Below are 25,213 nucleotides of genomic sequence, written 5' to 3'. Positions count from 1 at the left end.
GTTCTCCACCAAACTAGACAGTAAGATGTTCATTGAAATAAACCATAGGTTCTCCACCAACTAGAACATAAATTCTCCACTGAAGTAAACCATAGGATCTTGAATGTACTAGAACTTTAAGTGTCTACTGAAGTAAACCATAAGGTCTACACTAATCTAGAACATAGGTTATCCACCAAACTAGATAGTAATGTCTCCATTGAAGTAAACTATAGGGTCTTCACTGAATTAGACCTTAGGTTCTCCACCAAAATAGACAGTGAACTAAAACAAAGGGTCTTCACTGAGCTAGAACATAAATTCTCCACTGTACAAAATAATAAGGTTTCCACTGAAGTAAACCATAGGATCTTCAACAAAATAGAATTTAGGATCTCTACTGAAGTCTGCCATAGGGTTTCCACTGAACTAAACTATAAGGTCAACACTGAACTAGAACTTAAAGTCTGAATGGAACTTAACCAAAAGTCCTTCAGTGAACTAAATCATTGGGTCTCAAATGAACTAAACCATAAAGACTCCATTGAACAAAATCATTGGGCCTTCACTGAACTAAACATTAGTTCACTTTGCTAAGAAGAATCTATTATTTTCTGTTATCAGTCATTTCATGCTGGGGAGACCCTGACTTTAGCGTTCGTCACAGGAATTACTGAAAAATATCCGTTCCCATCATAACTACTTTTTCTCACATATATCCAACTCAAAGAACTATAAGAAACTGTTAGGCTGGATTCACACGAGCATGTTCGGTCCGTAAAGGACGGAACGTATTTCGGCCGCAACTCCTGGACCCAACACACTGCAGGGAGCCGGGCTCCTAGCATCATCGTTATGTACGATGCTAGGAGTCCCAGCCTCTCCGTGGAACTACTGTCCCGTACTGAAAACATGATTACAGTACGGGACAGTTGTCCTGCAGCGAGGCAGGGACTCCTTGCGTCGTACATAACTATGATACAAGGAGCCCGGCTCCCTGCAGTGTGCTCGGTCTGGGACTTGCGGCCGAAATACGTTCCGTCCTTTACCGGCCGAACATGCTCGTGTGAATCCAGCCTTACATAGATAGAAAGGTGGCATTGTGGGATGACTTTAAAACAGATGAATATATTTTTTAAATAAAATAGGATTAATGTCTATGGGGGATCCCTGGCCTAGCTCTTTAAAGGTTCTCTGAACCTAAAATTGGAATTACCGGATGGATTTAACCTGTTAGTGACCGGCCCACAGTCTTTCTACGTCAGTCACTAACGGGCCTTATTCCGATGCCATAGACTTTTTACGTCGCGGCATCGGAATAAGTAAACAGAGCAGGGAGCTGTCAAATCTCCCTGCTCTCGGCTGCCAGACGTAGCTGAGGGCTGGGGGCGTCCCTGCTCTGCCGGGTGAGATCGATATTAGTATCGATCTCACCCGCTTAACCCCTCAGATGCGGTGCTCAATAGCGTGCACCGAATCTGAGTGGTTTTGGAGAGAGGGAGGGAGCTCCCTCTCTCTCCCACCGACACCCGGCGATATGATCTCCGAGTGTCTGTGTCTCCCATCTCAGCCGGGGGCCTAATAAAGGCCCCCAGGTCTGCCTGGAGCGACTGCCTGCTAGATCATGCCGGAGGCATGACCTAGCAGATGCCTGTCCGTTTTAAACGGACAGGCATAATACACTGCAATACAAAAGTATTGCAGTGTATTATAATAGCGATCGCATGGTCGCATATTACAGTCCCCTAGTGGGACTAGTAAAAAAGTAAAAAAAAAAGTTTAATAAAGTTAATTAAAACAAAATGTGAAAAAAAAATGAAAAACACACTTTTTCCCCTTACAAACTGCTTTACTATTAAAAAACCAAAATAAAGTAAAAAAGTTACACATTTGGTATAACCGCGTCCGTAACGACCCCGACTATAAATCTATTACATTACTTAACCCGCACGGTGAACGCCGTAAAAAATGAAATAAAAAAACGACGGAAAAATTGCTGTTTTCTGTGAATCTTGACTTTAAAAAAATGTGATTAACAAGTGATCAAAAAGTCGCATCTACTCCAAAATGGTACCAATAAAAACTACAAGTCTTCCCGCAAAAAAAAGCCCTCATACAATCGCATCGGCGAAAAAATAAAAACGTTATGGCTCTTAAAATATGGAGACACTAAAACAAATAATTTTGGAAAAAAAAAAAAAGCGTTTTTACTGTGTAAAAGTAGTAAAACATACAAAAACAATACAAATTTGGTATAGTTGCAATCGTAACAACCCGCTGAATAAACTTATTGTGTTATTTATACCACACGGTAAACGGCGTAGATTTAGGATGTGGCGAAATTTCTGATTTTTTTCTATCCCCACCCCAAAAAAAGTTAATAAAAGTTAATCAATAAATAATATGTCCCCCAAAATAGTGCTATTAAAAAATACAACTTGTCCCGCAAAAAACAAGACCTTATACAGCTATGTCGACGCAAAAATAAAAGAGTTATAGCTCTTGGAATGCGACGATGGAAAAACGTAAAAAATAGCTTGGTCATTAGGGCCTAAAATAGGCTGGTCATTAAGGGGTTAAAGTGAGAATGTAAATATTGACATATTTAGAGAAAAGAAACGATCGCTTGATTTTAGAGAAAAAAACCTCCCATAAATGTTTATTACCAACACTATAATGAGGTTGTTCGGTTTTGCGCGCATATTTCCCAGCCACCACAATTATAATGGAGCAGCTGTCAAATGTACTAACGGTAATTGATATTAAAATACACTTAACCATGTGATTGTAAGCTCCATATACAAGCCCGTCCATGCTGCCATCTGCAGATTTTGGCGTTATTACGTGAAAACCACAGACTCTACCGTTCTGTTGAAAGCGTTGTAAAAATTCTATATCCAAAATACTAAGTACTGTCACATTTCTTTTTACTGTACTCAAAGGCTATTTTATGAAAAGCCATGAAAACAAATGTGTTTTGCAAACCAATAAAACCATAATGGAGACAGCGTCTAGTAAACTAAATGCTTTAGAAAAGAAAAATAAGCGTTGTAATGGCCGACACAAGCATTGAGAGGGTTCGTGGGCTCATAAATCAAATATTTCACTCATTAAAGCAAATGTACCAATTGACGCCATTATCGAAAGGACACATGTCTTGTACTAAGTTTACAAAGAGCAACCGGCCCCAACCGTCCGTGAAAGTCATAGAGTTTCCTGCTATGAATGGAATTTTTTTCTCACCAAAGATGACTCATTTTGCCATGGGAATGCTTTTGTTTGTCGCTGGTGGTGGTGGTGGTGATGGTGGTGGTGGGGATGGTGGTGGTGATGTTGGTGGTGATGGTGGTGATGGTGGTGGTAGTGGTGATGGTGGTGGTGGTGATGGTGGTGGAGATGGTGGTCAGGGGGAGGATAAGCTTTGAGGGTCCTTTCAAGGACTCCAGTTGAAAACCAAAATTAACTTTAATCAAATCATATCACTACCTTGCCACCTGATGTACACTCAAATCCTCGTTCTCCTTGTTAGTACTTCGTCCAGCTGTCAATCATCTGAGGTACGTCCTGTATCCGCGACCACGCCGTCTATACATGTAATAGCTGTGGTCACCGGTAGTTACTCTATGTAACACATATGATCAGACCAGGATAGTATGTACCGAGATGGTGGCCGACAGAGGGGTAACTAAAGTTCCTTGACCCCTACACACAATCTGGACCTTCTCCTAACCATCACATGCTAGTGCTGTCCAGAGGAAGATCATTGGCCCCTCACACATCAGAATTCAGGCGCAATATCGACCTTTGCACCCCCTACAGTATATGTAAACCAAATATCAGTCCAGTAAAAGTGGGACATGGGAGCAGGAGCCAGAAATAGAAATAACGGAGGATCCGTTATTGAGCGGAACAGATACACACTAAGGGCTTATTCACACAAACGTTGAATCAGTCCGTGTGACGGCCATTAAAACAACTGCCATCACACTGACGCATGTATTTCAATGGGGCCGTTCACACGGCCGTTGTTTCAACGGACTGTGTGAAGTGTCCGTTGAAAAATAGGACATGTTCTATTTTCTTCCGTTTTCACGGATCCCTCCATAGACTCAAGTCTATGGGGAACCGTGAAAATGGGTCCCACACGGGTGAAACTCGGATGTGAAAAACAGCTGTTTTTCATGTCAGAGTTTCCCCACGATCGTGTGAATAAGGCCTAACACAAAGGGATTGCCAGGGATTAGAAAAAAGGTCTTTTTTTTTTTGTTCCAGTAACAGCACCACACTTTTTCATGGGCTGTGTCTGGTATTGCAGCTCAGCATTTTTTTACTTAAATACAAGACACAGACCTTTCTTCTAATCCTTGACAACCCCTTTAAAAGTGATGTCTAGTTTAGAAAACCCATTGTCATCTACCCTGTTAGGGAATTGTGAGAAACTAGAGGATGTCCCCTGTTTAGAAACCTCATCTTTTGACTATAGTGAAGAGCAATTCTCGATCTGGAGGACATATCCTGTCCTACATTACACAGGCAACCCATTGATTTTAATTGGAAATTTGTAATGCTTATTTTCACCTGTGGTGGCACTGCTGGGAAATTGAACACTTAGAGTATGTTCACACGGCGGGGGTCCGTAACGGCTGAAATTACGGGGATGTTTCAGCCTGAAAACATCCCCGTAATTTCAGCCGTACCGCCATGTGCAGGCGCTTGAACGCCGCGTCAATTACGGCCGTAATTAGCGCTGCTATTCATTGGAGTCAATGAATAGCGGCTCCAATTACGGCCAAAGAAGTGACAGGTCACTTCTTCTACGCGGGCGTCTTTTTACGCGCCGTCATTTGACAGCGGCGCGTAAATATACGCCTCGTGTGAACAGACAAACGTCTGCCCATTGCTTTCAATGGGCAGATGTTTGTCAGCGCTATTGAGGCGCTGTTTTCAGACGTAATTCGGGGCAAAAACGCCCGAATTACGTCCGTAAATAGGCCGTGTGAACATACCCTTACTTCCAGGTTTACACACATTATAGTTGATCACTGCAGATCCCATCAGGGGGAGACTTTATGCTCAGTTTATCCCTTCTAAAAAGTAGGGATTGTCCAAAGTGGATAACCCCTTTAAGGTCTATAGCCCTAAAGGGAAACTCCACCTTTATGAACCTTGTAACATTTCCTAGATTCCATACTTCCAGAAATTTCCAACTAGTACCAAGCAAATTGTGTGCTTTAACAAACTGTAAAGTGGTGGAGGGAATATCAAATGATGTGGCAGAATCATCAGATTTCAATATTAACATTATATCACGGAATTGATAGTTATGCAAATTTTCTGATATGATCATTTAGGCTACAAACGGGAGTTTCATTTTACCGCTATCAGTCTCACATTAGTGACTCTGTCTAGCGAAAAATTCTTAAAAATTTGTATCTGCCATCAACATATGTTGTTTTTCCTGCGTTGATATAGTGGAAAACCAAATATTTGCATAAAATATTGAATCTGTACAAATCCGCACGTGTACTAATAAGCGGTGTTAGTGGATTTAAAAATGTTTCCTTTCCTGCAGTCTTCAACTATATATTTCCAAAAACATATCTGAATATGAAATTAATTAAAACGATGTCAGGGAGAAATGTTAAGATCCTGGAAAAATCAATTCTGTACGTGATGCAGTTAGTAAAAAACAACAACAACAGTAAAATAGTTGCCAAAATGAGCCTTTTTGGGTATTCCTGGCCAGAGTGACGCTGAACTTAAAATGGCCCGCGTATGTTGGCAGGTATGCATTACTGATTTAACCACTTAAGGACCACCGTGGCCTAATTTGGACCAAAGGGCGCAGAGATTTTTTTTAGTTTTTTTTCGAAAGCTATAACTTTATTTATTTTTTTCATCAAAAACAAGGGCTTATTTTTTAGGGTACAAGATTTATTTTGAATGGCACCATTTTAGGGTACATTTAATGCATTTTAAGGCCTCATGCACACGACCGTAGTGTTTTTCTGGTCCGCAAATTCCAGAACCGTGTTCCGTGAAATGTCCTCCGCAGTTCATCCGTATGTAATCCAAAAAAATGCGGATAAAAAAAAAAAGCCTAGGTAAAACAGGATGACGACAGAACTCATTCCCGGTCGTCGCCTAGCAACACTTCAGCAAATCCGCAAACTGCGGTTGACACACGGAGGTGTACCTGCATTTTCCACGGGCCCATTGACTTCTATGGGCATGTCCGCATCGAATTTGCGGGCCGTAATAAGACATGTCCTGAGTTTGTGCGGCACGGATTTGCGGACATGCGGGGACCCGTGAAAACACGGATAGTGTGTATGGGCCCATAGAAATTAATGGGTCCGCAATTCTCACGTGGATTTTCGGGGGAATTGCGACGCAAAAACACGTTCGTGTGCATGGGGCCTAAAGCTTTTTCTACTTTTTTTTGGGGGGGGGGGGGGGGGTAGGTAAAAACAGTGTTTCTGCCATTGTTTTTTGGGTTTTGTTTTTACAGATTTCACTGTGCGGTATAAATGACACGATAACTTTATACTGTGGGTCGCGATGATTACGGTGATACTACGTTTCAAGTTTTTCTACTTTTGCCCAATACAAATATTTTTTTTGTGTGGCTGCATTTGAAGACCACTAACATTTTTATTTTTCCATCAAAGGAGCTCTATGTGGGCTTGTTTTTTTTGGGACAAGTTATAGTTTTCATTGGTACCATTTTTGGGTACGTACTATTTTTTGTCACTTTTTATCTTGGTTTTTGGGAGGCGGGATGTTAAAAAAAACAGCTACAGTCCTTTGACGGTGTTTTTTAGTCTTTTTTTTAGAACATCCATTGTGTGGGATAAATATTGTGTTAATTTTGTCGCATGGTTAGTCACAAATGTGGCGATACCAAATATGTTTATTTTTCTTTTAATTTTACACTTTTTTCCAAAATAAAGGACTTGGTATGGGGTAAAAGGCAACTTTAAGGTTTTGTTGACATATTTCTTTTTAGGTTTTCCCAAAACTTTTTTTTACACTATAATTACATTTTTTTATAGTCCCTGTTAGGTTATGTTCACATGCACTGTTTTCAGACGTAATTCAGGTGTTTTACGCCTCGAATTACGCCTGAAAAAACGGCTCCATTACACCTACAAACATCTGCCCATTGCTTGCAATGGGATTTACGATGTTCTGTTCCCACGAAGTGTCATTTTACGCGTCACTGTCAAAAGACGCCCGCGTCAAAGAAGTGCATGTCACTTCTTTGGAAGTTTTTGGAGCCGTTTTTCATTGACTCCATTGAAAAACAGCTCCAATAACGTGCGTAAAATACGCCGCGAAAAACGCGAGTAGTTAATAAAACTTCTGAAAATCAGGAGCTGTTTTCAGGCGAAAACAGCTCCGTAATTTCTGATGTATTTTGCTAAGTCGTGTGAACATACCCTTAGACTCTCGACTGCCATAGCAACCCATCAGCATCCCGCGACTGCGTTCACACGGTGCCAATGGGGTCACAGAGGTAGCATCCTCTGTCTAACCATTTAGATGCCGCGTTCATTAGAGCGGGATGTCAGCTGTATATTACAGCCAACACCCGCAAGTGATGGCCCCGGCTCTGCTCCCCAGCCTGCGCCATCACAGCGTCGTAATAGTACGACGGCTCATGTTAACTAACCGTTAGCCACGTCGTATTATTACAGCACAAACGGGAGGGGGTTAAATGATTTGTCTGCTTTAGACAATCCCTACTTGTAAGACTATAAGATAATCATATAGTGTCCCACTGCTGGACCCCAGCGATCAGCTATAAACTGTGAGAAAACCTCGTAGTAAGTGTTCAGTTTCCCTGCAGCGCCACCACAGGGGATATTAAGCATTACACAGTGCCCATTCACATACAATAGGTTGTCTGTATAATGCAGGACAGGACAGGTCCTCCAGAGCGAGAGACGCTCTTCGTACCTGATCTCCACTCTGACTGATAGATGAAGATCCTGAATTCCCTAATAGGGTATATGAAAATGGGTTTTCTAAAGTAGATAATCAATTCAATTCCTTATGGCCTCATGTATTAAAGCCAGTTCAGAGAAGAGTCAGAGCAGTAGCCCAAGGCAACCAATGAGATTTCTCAACTTTCTGTTTTCAGTTCAGTTTAGAAAACTAAAGAAGTGATCTGATTGGTTGCTATGGGCAACTAGGACGCTATTGATAAATCGCCTGCAATATTGGTCCTCATTTATGAAATCTTTCGAACTGAAAAATTGTTTTGTTGCCCAATCACAGCTCAACTTTCATTTTTCCAGAGCGGTTTTAGAAATGAAAGCTGCACTGTGATTGGTTGCTATGGGCAACAAGGTCAGTTTTTCGGTTAGACGGTTTTGCTAATTAAGGACCATTGGTGAGATTTTTTAATAGTGCGGCATACTTGCAAACAAATCCAATTTTCGTGGGACTGTCATGCAAGCTGCGCTACAAAAGGGGTGGGGTTTATGCTAATATGCAATTAAAAGTGGCATTTCTGGGTGTTTAGTGGTGTTCCCCAGTGGAATGTCTCACAATTTGACATTCCAAAGCTGGTAAGTATAGTGTTTTTACATCTGTAAAAATTGTGTAAATTGTGCCAAATTTATCAAAATTGCCCTTGCCACGGTAAATTTGGCACAACTCACCAGGCATGTTAGACATATTTCCCTTCCTTACACCCACTCATGGTTTTGTGTCCAAAAATGGCGTATGTATATTCAATTTGGCACGTTTTTATCATGCTCCCTTATAGGTTAATCCATAGGATATGGCATAAATGTTCGATAGATGCAGATCCCACTTCTGGGAAATGCACCTATCTCTAGAACAGGGCCCCCTGACTTCTGCCGCTGGGTTACAGCCGGGTCAGCTGGGTTGTCATAAATGATTGAATCCCAAAGTCGTTGCCCCCTAGCGTGCCAAACACGGGTGAAACGCTCATGAAAATTGAACAATGTAGAAACAGTCTAGTGCGCTTTGCTACGCTGTTTCCAGAACTTCCTTTAGAAATGAATGGGAGTTACGGAAATAGCGAAGCAAAACACACTCAGCTGTTCCTGTAAAAGCCAGCTACAACATTAGTAAGTGGCCAAAACCCAGCGACAGCAGGTAGAACAGGAATCAGGGGGCCCCGTTTTAGAGATAGATGTGGGTTTCACCTCTGGGACCTGAACCTATCGGACATTTATGGCATATCCTGTGGATATGCCCTAAATGTTCGAGATGGGAATACCGCTTTAAGCTCTGTTCACACTGCCCTTAGAGGTTCCATTCAAAATGTAATCCATGATGCAGATTTGAACATAGCCTTAGCTGTCAGGTAACATGAAGTCTGTTTCCAAGGGCAACCACCAGAATTTTGAAATGTCAGCTGTCTCCATGATCTGAGTCTTGAGAGGACAGCCGTCTGTCTATAGCTGTTCTTCTTTTTATATTAGTTACTGACCCTGTGGTGTACAAGAATTCCAAACAGAAATAGTTAAACTAAATTGTTATTTTAATAATCTTGGAAGTAAATTTACAGCCATAGATATTTGGCACATAATTGGTTAAAAAGGGCAAAGTCACATGCCAGAAGAAAATGTCATAAATGATTGAATTCCAAAGTCGTCGCCCCCTAGCACGCCAAACACGGGTGAAACGCTCACGAAAATTGAACAATCCCAGAAGTATTTAGCGTGACCATCTCCAGTGTAATGAAGCATGGTCCAGCGATGAGGCAAGCACTAGGTGTAGCAGCTGTGATTGCTGGGGATGTAGTGTGTGACTGCAACCCTACACTCAGCCATGATATGAAATATAAAAGATCATCAGAGCAGAAACCAAGGAACTTCCAAAAAGATCAATCACCAGCTCAAGTATCGTCACCGGAACCAAAGTTTACAGTGTGAAATTATATTTGTTCTTTAATTTGGACCTGCACCGCTACTTTAAGACGGTAATAGATTTATGATGATTGTGACAGGGTTAATATTATTTTGCACCAACAATTCCCGTATCTTGACATGCATGCCCCTTTAATGACCCCCATCGGTGGTTGGAGGGGGGGGGCAAATTTTCCTGTCTAAGAATTGTTAGACTCTATCCTTACTTAGGGTAGGCCGTCAATGTTAAAGTCCCATGGATGGCAGTCTGATGAAATATCCTTGGTGTGGGGGTAGAAAAACCAATGAACATTGTATTTGGACAAAAATGATAGAATGCCCCCCCCCCCCCCCCCCCACTGGATATCTTTTAGCCCCAATAACATCATCTTCTAGGTGAGGGTAGGAGTTTGGGTTCTTTGGATAAACAAACATTTTTTGCAGGGTTCCTCCATGGTAAAAAAAAAAAAAGTCAACATTTTCTGCATGAACCAAATTTGTGCAAATATTTATCTATATGACAAATTTACCCATTTATTTTTGTAGTTATTTTTGTGACTTCATTAGTTGGATGTCATTTGTCTAAAACTGGGAGGAGAATCACATTTATAGACAGCAGGGTTATCAATAGCCAACAAGTGGCGACCTGTCAACACTGGTCTGGCCCCACGCATGGATACATTTGGCCCGATAAGTTCATGTTGGCTCTAAGTCATTTTGCACATTGGTCTCCACCTACAAGATCAAAAAACAAATTTTTTAAAAACTGTAATTTCATAAAAATTGTTGGCCCTTCAATTTTCCGTAATCCCTACAGTGATCCAATGCAGCTAGGCAGATCCTTAAGGGGGTTTTACACTGGGCAATTAATCGTTCATGGAACGCTCGTTGTTGATAATTGCCCTGTGTGATCAGGGCAGCGATCAGCAGATGAACAAGCAAACGCTCGATCATCTGCTGATCGTATTGTTTTAATAAAGTAAAATATTATCGTTGTCGGCTGCACATCTCTCTGTGTAAACAAGGAGATGTGCTGCCGACATGATGATAATGTATGGGGATGATGTATCGGAGTAACGACCGCTCGTCCCCATCCATAGCTCCGTGTGACAGGAGCAAACGAGTGTCGATCAACGAGCTGTCTTGTTGATCGGCGCTCGCTGCACCGGACAAAATTGGCCGGTGTCAAAAACGGCCTTTAGCTTCACCTCCTCAGTAAAATTCAATCCAATGCTGGAATGTCAGAGCAATAGCTTGAGATTCTGGTAAGACAGGAGGAAGATTTCAGCCTACTGTAGACTCCCTATAGACAATGCAGCTAAGTTGGAGTCACTGATCATAGTTCTGGAGCAGAGCTAAAAATCACTCACAAAAAAGGAAATAAATGGATAAGCATTACCCATAAACCATAGCTGGACATCTGCTATGTTCACATTTCTCCAGAAAATCTCCTATAGGCTGTAGACATGTACCCGGTTGGGGGTAGAGCGTTACAACACAGCTGTCTAAATAAATGTGTTACTTCCACTATGAGTGCTCGGTCTTTCGAGCCCTATCCTACAAAAATGCTTCACCATTAAAAAGATAGTTTTACTGAACACAATTCTGTAAAATGAGATTTTATATTATACCACTGGTGATGTCGCAGATTTATTATTACAGGGAATAAGCACCCCAACCCCCTTCCTTTATAGGATTGTGATGAGTACGGAAGCCCCTGAATGGAAACGTCTGGTAATTTCACTACTAAAGGTTCCTTCTGTAGCGTGTATGGCACATTGGGGGATATAGAGTTGCCCTGATCCTTAAGGAATTTGTAACTTTATATCGAATTTATATGGGTTAATATGACTTATGCCGAAGCGGAAAATACTACCTGTTGTGTTCTTTATGTATTGCCAACAAAAGTTGTGTCGTTATTATAAACCAGGATACCGATATTTATATGGCTTTTCATATGCCCGAACAGGAATATCCAATGTCTTTTTATAGTTTTTTTCCCAATGTCCTCTTAAATAAAGTATTTACATTTTGTTTATTGATACAATAGAATACGATACATCATCTGGTCTTGTTACGTTTTCATCTGCTCACTTGTAAAATAATATATTCGATGCAGGGGACGCACAACAAACAAAATCTGATGATTTTTTGTATTGTAGGACGACTGAATGATAAGATGCGGCAAAGTTTAGATAAGGGATGAAAAGAGATTTAAAGGGCCACTGTCCCTTTAAATAATTTATAATATGTCATAAAGCAAGGCTGGACAAATCTGAGGAGTCAGGTAACTAGGGGCACTGTACTACTGTACCAAGTAGCATGCATAGGGCTCAGAAGGTGAGAGGACCCAACTCAAGCATCAGAGGTGGGGGCAGTTAATGACCTTGGTAGAGGTTAGAGGGACAGGAGAATGGAGAACAAGAAGGTAGATGCCATAAACATCATGATGAGTATAACCTTTTCATTTCTGGAACCCACACGCTGCTGATAGTGGTCATTGCAAAATGGGGACCCATTTCAATTTTAGCTATCGGGCCCCATGGCTAATTGTTATGCCAATGAGTCTAAAAAAAATTCTGTTGGTGCTTTTTGTGTTGTTTTCTATCACGGTATTGAAGCCGGATTACTAAAAATAAATTGTCTCCTAGAATGCATACCTTCGATCACGTAAGACCCCATTCACATCACGTTATTGCCCGACGTTTATCGTGTATGTCGGAAAAGCTCCTGACATACATGATAAATGTGTTCATCGGGCTCCATCATCCTTTTGGCTTCCGTCAGGCTGATTTACGCCAGTATACCTTTTTTTTTTTAAGGATGGAATAGCGTAGAAAACTACGCTATTCCATCCTGCGGGATCACACAAGAAAAGCTTTACCACGTGGTATACGTTTTTTAATATGGAGGCCTATGGGTGACAGATGCCACTGTGTTGCATTCGTCCCAGGTATCCGTTAAACGTATACCTCAGGGAGCTCATGACATCACTGTCCATATATGGACAGTAACATCAGGATTAGTCCTGGAGCCCCCGGTCAGAAAGCTAGTAGATGCTCTGACCCGGGACACCGGCCCTGGGAAAACTCCCGAAGTCACTGTCCATATATGGGCATTGACGTCAGGAGTTTCCTTTCGCTGGAGTCTCCTAGCAGAGGAGTTTTCCCGGGGCCGGTCCGCGGGCGTCTTTCCAACGTATACCTCCAAAGGAAGGCCTAAACGTGATGTGAATGGGGCCTTAGCTGCATGACCACAAGTGCCAGATACGGGCACAATGGAGCCGATACAGTTGCTGGGGCTGCAAAGTCCAGGTAAATTCTACCTTGAAGCCATAGACTGAGAGATTGCACATCTGGAAACATAAAATAGCAATGTTTTTCCATGACAGTAAAATGCATTGAGTATTCTGTTGAGCGGACATAGACCATCTCAGTATATGGATAATTTATTATTGCCCGTATCACAGAGGAAAACAGCAAATTCCTCATGATCTAATGATTAGTACAAGCCAAGCGTCCTGAGCGGCAGCTGAGGCATTTACAAGAGCTGGCAATCTTCCCGAAACTTCACTGCAAATTCTGCATGCAAATTAAATGAATTGTGATTTGCTTCATTAACTCCGAGCTGATGTATTGCACCAGTCTAGAATTTTTGCAGACATACAAAAGAAAAATATTTCCTGCTGCGGTTTTCAGGCTTTGATTCAGGATGAACAATTTACGTTTTTTTCGTATTTTTTTTTTCTCTACCAAACTTAATTGGAATGAATGTGAATACACGGTCGTAATTGGAAGGAGTCTTATTTATAACAGCATCAAACATTTAACAACTAGAAACAGCTTGAACACAGGGAGACGCTCAGATAAGAGGCGCTGAAAGGCTGTCACAGACAAGTGACATATGTTATAGGCGCCATCTAGTGGTGCTGAGTAAAAATGCAGGAACAGAATGGCTACCGGCTAGCATATGTAAAAGGTTCGAATCGGGCCCATGATACAAAGCGAAGGAATAATTCTATTATGATATTAGTTGTGCTTTTATGGAAGACACACATACAGGTAATTGTGTCAATTCTGTACCCATCACCTATTGCCTGCCCCCTATTGTCAAAAATCCCAAATTTTACCCAAATAATAATGGCATGCCTACACCAGACCCTCCCAAAAAAGTTATGGAACATTTTAAGGGTAAGTTCACACCTAGCGTAAATACAGCGGATTTCATTGCGGAAAATACGCAGCATAAGGGCTTATTCAGACGAACGGGATATACGTCTGTGCAACGCTCGTGAAAACCTGCAACAAATAGTAATCATGTTTTCAGTACGGGACAGTAGTCCCACGGAGAGGCAGGGACTCCTAGCGTCGTACAGAACTATGATGCTAGGAGCCCGGCTCCCTGCAGTGTGTTCGGTCCGGGACTTCCGGCCGAAATACATCTGTCCATTACGGACGTAATGTGCTCGTGTGAATCCAGCCTAATAGTAAATCTGCCACAATATGGCTTCTATAAATCAGCTATCAGTTAAACTACTGGAGACTAACTACCCACTCAGAGGTAATGCCAGCCACAATCAATAACAATGCCATTGTATTTCCTTAAAAGGGTTCTCCGTTTTGGACAATCCTACATGTTAGAAGGGTCCCTTGACAATAAGCAGATCGCAGTGTCGCCCTGCTGGGACTTCCAGCGATCTGCTGTAATCTGTGGGGAAACCTGCCAGTTAGTGTTCAGTTTCCCTGCAGCGCAACCCCTGGGGAAATTAAGTATTACACTGTGTCCATTCAGATCAATGTGTTGTCAGTGTAAGGCAGAACAGGACAGGTCCTGCAGAGCAAGAGATGCTCTTTGTAACTGCTCTCCTGTCTGGCCAACAGATGAGGATCCTGAACAGGGGACTCCCCTCGATTAACCCAAAATTCCCTAATAGAGTGTATGATAATGGACCTCTACACTGGACAACCCCTTTAAGCAGCTGTCACTTCACTTTCCTAACATAGAATTGAAGGGAATACAAGGACGGCTCGAGTCCACTAGTCTTTAATAGCGGCTCTCCGTTCTGGCTCATAGAAGGGACCCCCCTCTACGATGTCCATATCCCCCCCCTATACAATATATGGCCCCCATATGACCACCCGAGCACCCACACAATCAGCAGAATGAAGAGGCAGTGGCACTTCAGTCCTTCACTCCAATGTAGCTCTACTTCTGGCTATTGGCGGGTACTGCAACTCAGCCTCACTTTTTTCAATAAGGTGGAGCTGTAGTACCAGACATAGCCACAAGCAAAAGAATGGCACTGTGTCGTTCACTGTAGTGAAGTTGTTCTGCTGATCGCAACGGATCCAGGGGTAACACCGCCACCGATAACACTTAAATGGCCTATCCTTTGTATAGGGTATCAATGTAAAAATCTGGAAGACCCCTATTTTCTCATTTGGCACTGGAAATCTGACACAACATCTTAAGCAAACTATTGCCAATAGGGCTACTTTATTCATACGTTAAAACCCCCATAATGCTGAGATATATGTCATTAGAATTGCTCAATATTAACCCTACCAAGCCAAGTTTATTGCCAGTCACAGAATGAAATATAAAATAAGCCATGTTGATCAATCCTAAAGGGTTATAAATCTGCTTTATTCAGTGCATGTTACGCCTCATGCACACGACCGTGTGCGCCGTCCGAGTCCTGTCAGTGATCCGAGGAAAGATAGGACAAGTTCTATCTTTCCTCGGATCGGAGACTCGGGCCATTTTTCATGGAACCGATTCACCCGCTAAAGTGAATGGGTCCGTGAAGACTATCGGGTGCCACTCGGACGCCATCAAAAACGGCCAGAGAGGCACAACGCATTACCGCTTAGAGCTACAATTCAGAGCTCTGCAGATGGAGCTGTTGACTTGTCATTTTCACCAGGCAACGTGTCACATAGCAAGTCCCGATGTGACAGCCGAGTAGACACAAAGCACAGACACAGTTCCCTTTGTGACCCTCTCTACCGAACAGCTACAAATGTAAGCAAAGCTCCAAGATAGGTCTGTGACATTTACTACAAGATGTACACATTAAAATGTCAAACCATTAACATAACACAGAGGCTGATATCATGGTCGTGTTCAAAATGCTAAATATGAAAGGGGATCTTTTATATGAAACATGTACGTGGGAGCAGTTAAGGGGAAGTATTGAGCGGACTCACGGGCTAAGCTTGCTCCATTCTCAGCGGGTGACGGCTGTGTTCTACAGCCGACACCTCACTGCAACGGGCGGAATCAAAGATCACTGTGATTCCGCCCGTTTAACACCTTAAATGCAGCGGCCAATCGCGACCGCAGCATTTAAATTGTTAGAATCAGGGGGTGCCCCCTCAAGCACGCCATCGTGTTCCCCCACGACGGAATCGGCTGGTGACGATGGTTGTCATGGCTAATAAAGGCCCCCAGGTCTGCCATCTTTGTACTCCGCCTCTTGCTGGGCTTCAAAGGAGACTGTCAGTATCACGATATACTCCAGTACATTAGTATTGCAGTATATCATGCAAGCGACCCAACGATTGCTGGTTCAGGTCCCCTAGGGTGACTAATAAAAAAAAGTAAAAAAAAAAATCAGTTAAATAAAGTTTTTATAATGTTCCAAAAAAAAAAATTAAAAGTTCAAAAATACCCCCTTTTGCCATTTTTTCCCTAAAGCAATGTTAAAAATATTGCCCCTCCGTAAAAACGTTGTTTAACCCGTTCGGTGAAAAACAATATACGTAAAAAATGGAAATTGCTGTTTTTTGGTCACCTTAGCTCTCAAAAAAATGGAATCAAAAAGTCGCTTGTACCTCAAAATGCTATCGGTGAAAACTAGAGCTCGCAACGCAAAATTTAAGCCTTCACCTCGCTAAATTGATGGAGATATAGTGAAAAGGTGAATATGTCGTTTTTAATGCCTGATGGATGCCGTAATAAACAAAACCCCCCAAAAAATGGAGTAACCGCTGTTTTTTGCCCATTTTACACCACAAATATTTTTTTTTTAGTTTCCCAGTACATTATGCGGTACAATAAAGGGTGCCATGAAAAACTACACCTTGTCCCGCAAAAAAACAAGCCCTTATATGGCTTTGTCGATGAAGAAATAAAAAAGTTATGGCTTTTGGAATGCATGGAAGAAAAAACGAAAATTGATAAAACTCAAATTGGCCTGGTCTTTAAGGGGTTAATAATGAAAAGAAAATGAATAAATGTAATATAAACCTGCACCCACCTCTAGAGGGAGCTTGGGAACATACAATAATAACACAGTATGCAGTAAACGCCTAAGCTCCCTCTAGTGGTGGCTGCAGGCAGCCAGAATTTTATAATTTAACTCTAGCTCTATGTAATGGATTTGGAGCTCTGGATATGAAAAGTGGAGCTCTGACCTCTATAAAGATAAATTAAGAAAACTATTTGAACATAATGTTGGACCTAAAATTGATATGTAGTTTAAAAGTTGACAGTCACTTTAAGCCAGATCTTTGGCATGGATTCAGTAGTATGTAAAGAGTTTTTATATAACTTTTCGGAGTGTTTAGCTAGTAGTGAAAGATTGGCCTGGGATCGCTTTTCTGCACTAGAGGATTGTATTGTCCTCCACTGAAAATAATAATTGCCATTGATGTTTATTCTTTATTTGGCCCTTGCCAAAGACATAGTCATTGTGGCCCCCTGCTACAAACAGCTGATCAGGTATGGAGAGGGAAACCCCCAGAATCAAGTTCTGGAATGGCGAGCGAAAACTGCAACCAATTACTAGTGCCTGTGAGACTTCGGGCCAGTTTCAACCCTTAGGGTATGTTCACACGGCTTATTTTCCGCCATTTTTCTGGCCTTAAACGGCTGAAAAATCAGAAGCAGAACGCCTCCAAACATCAGCCCATTAATTTCAATGGGAAAAACGGTGTTCTGTTTCGACGGGCCGTATTTTTTACGCGGGCGTTTTGAAAAAAAGGCGCGAAAAAAACGGCAGCGAAAAAGAAGCGCATGTCACTTCTTGAGCCGTTTTTGGAGCCGTTTTTCATAGATTCTATAGGAGTCCCTATAATGCAGGGAAAAACGCCAGTTTGATTAAAAAACTTCTGAAAATCAGGAGCTGTTTTCCCTTGAAAACAGCTCCGTATTTTCAGACGTTTTTGAGTTTGCGTGTGAACATACCCTAAGGCTGGGTTCACACTACCTATTTTCAGGCGTAAACGAGGCGTATTATGCCTCGATTTACGCCTAAAAATAGGGCTCCAATACGTCGGCAAACATCTGCCCATTCATTTGAATGGGTTTGCCGACGTACTGTGCCGACGACCTGTCATTTACGCGTCGTCTTTTGACAGCTGTCAAACGACGACGCGTAAAATGACTGCCTCGTCAAAAAAGTGCAGGACACTTCTTTTGACGTAATTTGAGCCGTTTTTCATTGAATTCAATGAAGAACAGCTCTAAATTACGGCCGTCAATGACGCCTCGCAAAATGCGAGGACGAGCAATTATGTCTGCAATTACGGAGCTGTTTTCTCCTGAAAACAGCTCCGTAATTTCAGGCGTAATGGTCGATATCGTGTGCACATACCCTAAGGGTATGCTCAAACGGCAAACCAAAAACGGCCATAAAATACGGAGCTGTTTTCAAGCAAAAACAGCCCCTGATTTTCAGCCGTTTTTGAAACCACAAACTCTTTTTGCGGCTATTTTTGGAGCTGCTTTCCTATTGACCCAATGAAAAATGGCTCAAAAAACAGCTCAAGAAGTGACATGCACTTCTTTTTACAGGGCATTTTTTACGCGCCGTTTTTCCCATTGAAATCAATGGGCAGATGTTTGGAGGTGTTTAGCTTCCGTATTTTCAAGCGTTTTTCGAGGCGTTTACCCCCTGAAAATCATCTGAAAATAGGTCGTGTGAACATACCCTTAGAGAAGAAGAATCGTAGGTGTGACAGACCAAGTCATTTCCTAAGCAACCTCTTTTCATTAGTTACCAGATCTGCAGAGTAACCCCACAATAATGCTTACCGTGATATTTACAAACTTCAGCCCCAGGACCCGTCTCTCTGTTTGTCTATATTTCCTATAAAAGAGAAAAAAATGAAAAATCAACGTATTATCAAAAAAGTCTTAAAGTCGCTGAAACACAAAATATGACAGAGCAGAGATTTTATAAATGCTGGAGGGATAATGTTTCATTTCATCCAGCACAGCAGGTGACTCCATATTTAATGTCAGGATATGAAATGTTATTATATTGCATTTTATTACAGTTCATTATCAACGTACATGTTGTGACCATAATGACTGACACGACCGGAAGAGAAGGTTATTAATGGGGTTGACCCATCTGAACAACACATTTCTAGAATGAAGTCGCGATGATGATCAACTAATCGCCATGGGTTTGGCTTCTCTTGACCTTGGTGATCATCTGAGATCGCTGTGAAACAGTGACCTCTGGAGGTGAAATGTAGTATTACATGGCAACCCAGTAATAGATGGACATGATGAATTGTCCGAAGCGGGAGCTGCTTTTTGCAGCGGATCAGTGTTCTGACTCATACTGGGGACCCCTCACTATTATGTTCTTATGGAGAGGTAGCTTTCACCAATCAGGTGCCACCTCTAGTGGAAGCCGTCAGCATTGCTAATGCAGTATTGCATGGTGTCCACTGAAAACAATTGGTGACTATGTAATATGTGGTTGTACCAACTTCTCCAAAGTGAGAATGGCGCTTTGGTGTAACTCTCCATTGGGGGTGGCCCCAATCTATGACATTCGATGTACCATTCAACAGGTCACACACCCAAAGGTGACCACTCTGGAGCTTCCCTAGTTTTGTGGAGACCAGCCTGGCCACCTCCTTCAGAAATCCTGAGGTGTGTGCCTATTGCAGACACATCACCAATTGTTCTGTACCTTAAGTGAATAATACCTGGAGGAAACCCCAAATAGATTTGTTTTTAGTTTTTTTTTTAACTATTTTGTCAGTTATGGAATCACTAGTGACCAGCCGGAGGGAAGAAGAGCTGCAGGAAAGAGCATCCCTCTCTTGGGTAGACTTTTTACACAGATGACCCATCATGTTATACTTTAGTTCCCCTATAGTAGAGGACCCACCATGCCCTTCCCCCAGCAATTACAGCTAATTACAGTTAATAATACAGTTCCTCTGGAGAGGGAAGTCCTGAGGAAGTTCTCACCACCTAGTAGCAAAGGGAATTAGACCAACCTGGTCTGGGGCCCCTAACTCCAAGGGCCACACGTTCTGCCTCTATCAGGGGGGACTTTTAAAGGAGGGTTTCCAAGTGAGTCAATGCCCAATGTGGAGATGACTAAATGCACCCCCCCCCCCTCCAACTATATGGACTGCTACCTAATATTCCTAGTGATTTGGAATGGTGGAGGGGTTATTGGAGGGGGTCTAGGGCAGGAAAACGAACATATAATTGAATGCACTTAAAGCTGAATAGGCTTAAAATTAATGCACATTTTTGTTACAGAGCTGCAAATGTACTGCTTTAGCTCACACAGCCATAGGCCCTGTTTACACAGCGTGTATTTGACACATATTTTGGCGCATTTTACGCAGAGAAATATGCATTGAAAAACGCTTCCCATTCAAGTCAATAGAAAAGTGCCCCATCGGTACATATATTGTGTTTTTTTACAAACGCATCATGTAAAAAAAAAAAGCGCCTTCTCAATTCTTTGGCCTGTTACCATAGTCAATGCGAGTCCTAATTACTCGCAAAAAAAACGTGGAGAAAGCGTGCACAGGACGCGTTTAAAAACACTCCGAAAACAGGTAAAAAATGCCTGTATTTTAAAAAGCGCTTCACAAAAACCAGGCGTATTTGACACGTTTACACGTTGTATGTTTTTAGCGCCGTGTGAATATGCCCATAGAGTTCCATGATAAAACCCTGTTTGCCTACAGCTACCACTAGAGGGAGCTCACTGCATAGGATTTTTTTTACTGCTCCCATTGAACTCAATCATAAATCCATATACAGTGAGCTCCCCCTGGTGGCAGCAGAAAGAATTTTACCATTTCATTTCTCATAAATGACTGATAAGGGGGTTACCAAGTTCTAGGAAATCCCCCTAAATTCAACCCTGTCTATGATATGTATGTCCTTGAGTAGAACTGTACATCTTACCCTCTGATCACTATTAACAATTCAGGACTGTTGCCTATTCAATAATGAAAGAGCCAATATATATTCTTAGCAAGTAAAGCATGATAATTTAATAAACTGCTATGTAATATTCATAGGCCCTGTTATCCTACGACCGCCTGGTTTTATGCCTATAATTACAATATGAAATAGGTTAAGCTTATAATTATTATGTGTCTTGTAGGTAATGAAATCCGGGGTGGACGGGATATGTGATGCGGTTTTTCGAACAGAATTTCCACTACGGAAAAAAGCGCTGGGGAGAAAAAAGTGCTCCTACTTACCCCCTTCCTTTTCTCTGCGCGCAGTCCGGCCTTCCTGGATGACGTTGCAGCACATGTGACGCTGCAGCCTGTGATTGGCTGCAGTGGTCACATGGGATGTAACGTCATCCCAGGAGGATGGACTGCAGGAAGAAGGAGAGCGTTCCGAGTAAGTATGATGTTTGTTTTTTTCCTGATTTGCGTTTTTTGCGGCGGAATTGCTGCGAATCCGCCGCAAGAGACGCAACACTCGGCTTTCTGTTACAAGTTTTGCATCCCCGTTGAATGTAAGGGGAAAACCCGCAACAGAAAATCAACGAAAACGCAGCATAAATTGACATGTTGCTGAATTAAATTCCGCACCGCAGGTCAATTTATGAACATTTACGCTGCGTTTTTCTTCCGCAGGGTGGACATGAGATTTTCTTAATCTCATCCACTTTGCTGCTGCTGTAAATGCAGAATTCCATTGCGGAAATTCCGCAGTGTTTACGCTACGTGAGAAGCCGGCCTTAGGCTACGTTCACAGGAGCGCGTTCTTTCCGTGATATACGGTCCGCATGTCAGCCGCATTTCCCGGACCGAACACAGTGCAGGGAGCCAGGCTTATGTACGACGCTAGGAGTCCCTTCCTCGCTGCAGAACTACTATCCCATGCTGAATACATGATTACAGTACGGGACAGTTGTCCGGCAGCGAGGCAGGGAATCCTAGCGTCGTACATAACTATGATGCTAGGAGCTCGGCTCCCTGCACTGTGTTCGCTCCGGGAAATACTGCCGACATGCGGACCGTACATCACGGACCGAACACGCTTGTATGAATTAGGCCTAAATGTCACATTAAGCAGAGCACCGACTCCTTATACTATAACACTCCATTCAGTTACCAGCTCAGATCCTCGGCAGCTGCGTCTTCTCTCCGTGTCGTATGTCCATGACTTGCTATCATCCTTCATCATTATTGTAAATGTGGAAAACGGAACATTTTGTCTTAGTGCAGGGTATTATATAAAGCGCGGCATATGGAAAGCCTCAGGATCAGCGGCTCCACTGATCCAAATGGAATAACGCAAAGTAATGAAGATGAGCAGAAGTTCAGAAAATCAAAAGAGGCGTTAGGGAGTTTAAAAAAAAGACAGAAAAGTGCCTAAAGTGAAACATCCCAGCTGTAAAAATGACACCGCTAAGCAACACTCCAGAACTAGTGCTTAAAGAGGACCTGTCCGCTCTCCTGACATGTCGGTTTTAGTAAATACTTGTATTCCCCATGAAATAACAATTCTGGAACATCTTTTATAAGAACTCTGTGTTGTGCCGTTACTCTGTTATTCCTCCTAGAAATTTATGAATAAATTAACATCTGGGTGTTACCATTCCCCTTGTCAAAGGGGCGTGTCCCTGCACAGTCTCACTCTGACAGCACTGATTGGACAGTGTGGTTACATTTACACAGGGTGGATACGCTGGGTGGAAGCACACAGCATATCCGCCCTGGGCGCCGCAGGGAATTTCCGGCCGCGGTGGAAAACTGCACTTAAAAAAAGAAAATGTTTCATACTTACCTGTAGCCATGGTGACGCGTCCCTCTGCCGTCCTGCAGTCCGGCCTTCTGGGATAATGTTTCATCCCATGTGACTGCTGCAGCCTGTGATTGGCTGCAGCAGTCACATGGGATGAAACATCATCCCAGGAGGCCGGCCTGGACGAAGAAGCACAGAATTCTGGGCAAGTATAAGATTTTAGTTTTTCCCAGAGTTGCGATTTTTTTGCGGCAGAATCTGAGCTTTTCCGCCACAAAAATCACAACATCTGCTATTTGTTACGGGTTTTACCTCCCCATTGAATTTAATGGGGAAAACCCACAACAAACAAGCAGAGATTACACAAATACAATTGACATGCTCCGGAATAAAAAAACGCACCGCAGGTCAATTTCTCAGCATTTTTACGCAGCGTGTGGATGAGATTTCTTCAAAGCCCATCCACTCCACTGCTGCTACTGTATTTGCGGCAGATTTTCCGTAATGAAATCCGTAACACCGAATTGTCAATTTATTTATACATTTCTAGGAGGAATAACAGAGGAATGGCACAACATAAAGTTCTAAGAAAAGATGCTCCAGAATTGTTATTTCATACATCCGGCAAGGTCAGTCTGGAATGTTTTTTTGCCTGGGATGAAGGGATTTTTTCTATCTGAGTCTTTGCTAGGGTTTCCATTTAAAAATGCAATCTGTCTGTGGTCTCCATTCTCCTCCTGCCATCTGTGATACTTTCCCTGACCCATACAGCCCTGTCCTAAGTAACATAATTACAAGTGGACAGGTCACTGACTTCCATTGATATGGTTCTTTCCAGAAATACTCTGTGCTGCTTGGAGCCCTGCAGTTACGTAGTAATACTAATAGTTCTGTTTTTCTCCTCACATCTGTGCAATGCTCCTGTCTTAAGTCTCATGCACATAGAATCTATGGGGCCCTACTGTACATTACATCCATACCATACACCTTTAATTCCATACAGACGCATATGGAGGTTTTCGCCGTCGGATTCGTACAGAATAGGACGTAAAAAAAAAAATCACGACATGCCTCGTTGAACGCTGTATTATGGATCTTTTCTCCTTTAGGGTATGTTCACACGGCCTATTTACGTACGTAATTCGGGCGTTTTTGCCCCGAATTACGTCTGAAAATAGCGCCTCAATAGCGCTGACAAACATCTGCCCATTGAAAGCAATGGGCAGACGTTTGTCTGTTCACACGAGGCGTATATTTGCGCGCCGCTGTCAAATGACGGCGCGTAAATAGACGCCCGCGTCAAAGAAGTGACCTGTCACTTCTTTGGCCGTAATTGGAGCCGTTATTCATTGACTCCAATGAATAGCAGCGCTAATTACGCCCGTAATGGACGCGGCGTTCAAGCGCCTGCACATGCCGGTACGGCTGAAATTACGGGGATGTTTTCAGGCTGAAACATCCCCGTAATTTCAGCCGTAACGGACACCCTCGTGTGAACATACCCTTAGAAGCATTGCCTCTTGAGGAGAATATGTCCGCTATACGGAGCCATATGGAATGTTTATGGAATTATACGAGGGAGCTGTACGACCTGCGTGTGTCACATACAGGCTGTACACTTCTCTTCTGAAATCCTTTGTACATTTTGGGTTTTTACACAAGATCTCTGCTTGCTGAAAGTATATGAGAAAATTCTCAAAGGGTAACTAAACGTTCAACAAACTTCTGACATGTCATAGTGATTTTAAATGGTAACTAAACGTACAACAAACTTCTAACATGTCAGAAGTTTTGATCGCTGGGGGTCCGAGCACTGAGACCCCCACGATCGCTAAAACGAATCGGCAGAAGCGCTCGTGTGGGGGCTGAGCTGCTTGCTATCTGTTCGGCTTTTCTAGGAAAGCCGAGCAGTACGCGTACGGATTCAATAGAAAGACTATGAGCCCGTACACCGCTACATCAGCTTTCCGAGAAAAGCCGGACAGAAACGGAGCGGCTCAGCGCTTACACGAGTGCTTCTGCAGCTCCGCTTTACCGATCGGTGGTTGTTTCAGTGCTCAGACCCCCAGCGATCAAACTTATGACATGTTAGAAGTTTGTTGTACGTTTAGTTACCATTTAAAATCCAGAGGCTGAAAAAAACATACAGACCTCACCTTACCCACAGCTGAGAGTTTGCTACAATTGTATCCAGTCTAGACAATCCTCTCTCAGATAAATACATACTTCAGAGGGGTACTGGACCCAACATGTGTATGGCTACTTAATTAAAGGCAGTGGTTTAGGGGGGAAAACAATTATGCAAATTAGCTCATGTCAGTCAAACTGGAGACTACTCCAAAATGATGAGAGACCCATCTGTAGAC

At 42.6% G+C, this 25,213-nt stretch overlaps 1 protein-coding gene across 1 annotated transcript in view; it reads right to left on the bottom strand.

The window, feature by feature from the left end:
* The window catches only part of TSPAN9 (tetraspanin 9), a 365,810-nt gene that overhangs the window by 288,119 nt on the left and 52,478 nt on the right, over positions 1-25,213 (bottom strand). The window contains exon 2 of the mRNA XM_075856056.1: positions 18,906-18,960. The gene's annotated coding sequence lies outside the window, so the exon portion shown is untranslated. The remainder of the gene's footprint in view (positions 1-18,905; positions 18,961-25,213) is intronic.

This window comes from Rhinoderma darwinii, chromosome 3 (genome assembly GCF_050947455.1).
Source record: "Rhinoderma darwinii isolate aRhiDar2 chromosome 3, aRhiDar2.hap1, whole genome shotgun sequence".
In the NCBI taxonomy this organism is placed as follows: Eukaryota; Metazoa; Chordata; class Amphibia; order Anura; family Rhinodermatidae; genus Rhinoderma; species Rhinoderma darwinii.
This window is presented reverse-complemented; position numbering and strand designations above follow the sequence as displayed.